Source organism: Octodon degus, unplaced genomic scaffold (genome assembly GCF_000260255.1).
Source record: "Octodon degus isolate 3935 unplaced genomic scaffold, OctDeg1.0 scaffold00010, whole genome shotgun sequence".
In the NCBI taxonomy this organism is placed as follows: domain Eukaryota; kingdom Metazoa; phylum Chordata; class Mammalia; order Rodentia; family Octodontidae; genus Octodon; species Octodon degus.
The window spans coordinates 12,783,782-12,785,115 of record NW_004524586.1 but is presented as its reverse complement, the minus strand read 5'-3'; positions in this window follow the sequence as shown (position 1 = coordinate 12,785,115).

The window sequence follows — 1,334 nt, the reverse complement described above, 5'->3', positions numbered from 1 at the left end:
AGCTGGATTACATGGGATTTCCAGTCCAACTTTTCTAAGGAGTCTCCATACTGATTTCCATAACAGTTGCACCAGTCTACATTCCCCCCAGCAGTGGAGAAGGGTTCCTTTTTCCCCACAGCCTCTCCAACATTTGTTTTTGGGTGATTTCTTTATGATAGCCATTCTTTCTGGGGTGAGATGATATCTCAGTGTGGTTTTAATTTGCATTTCGCGGATGGCTAGTGATGTGGAGCATTTTTTATGTATTTATTTGCTTCTTTAATTTCTTCCTCTGAGAAGTGTGTGTTCATCTTGGATGCCCATTTCTGGATTGGGCCTTTAAATTTTGGGGCCCTAGTGTTTTATAGTTCTTTAAAAATTCTAGAGAGCAGACCTTTGTCTGAGTACTTATTTGTCATGATTTTTTCCAAATTTGTAGGTTGCCTTTTCACTTTGTTGGTTAGTTCTTTTGACGTGCAACATATTCTCAATGAGAGTGTGTCCCAGCTGAATTCTTTCAAGTGTTTCCCGTGTGATTTGATTTTTGTTCATGAACGCTATGCCTAGGCCTATGTCTTCAAGAGTTCCTCCTACTTTCTCTTCCAGGAGATTTAGTGTTTCTGTTTTAATGTTTATATCTTTAGTTCATTTGGACTTTAACTTAGTGCATGATGATAGACCTGGGTCAAGTTTTAGTTTCAGCATGCAGAGAGCCAGTTTTTTCCAGCACCATTTGTTAAAAAGGGCTATCTTTCTTTCAGTGAATACATTTGGCCACTTTTCAAAGATAAGGTGGCTGAGTGTGTTTGGAGGGGCTTTAGCATCTTCTAATCTATTCCATTAATCCTCAGGTCTATTTCATTGCCAGTACATTGCTGATTTTATCACATTATGCTTGTAGAATAATTTATTTTTTCCCATAATTTTATTGAGAAACAAATATCAATGAGACAGTTTGAAATCAAATTGGTAGGACAGTTTCAATAATTAACACATTGCATACATTCTTCCTAGTGGTTAATTGCTGTACAAGATGCAGACATGGTACGCCATTTACAAACACTATTAGAACAAATCCCTCGATTCATTTAGCTAATGTAACTATATATCTATCCTAACATATAATATTCAAATAACGGAACTAAACAAAAAAGGGGATACAGAATAATGTCCATATTGTATCTGTGTATCCAATATGGTTAGAGGCTTCAGCATCTTGTAATCTATTCCATTGATCCTCAGGTCTATTTTTTTGCCAGTACCATGCTGATTTTATCACAATAGCCTTGTAGTATAATTTCAAGTCAGGAATTGTAATGCCTCCTGCCTTGTCTTTATTGCCCAGGATTGCC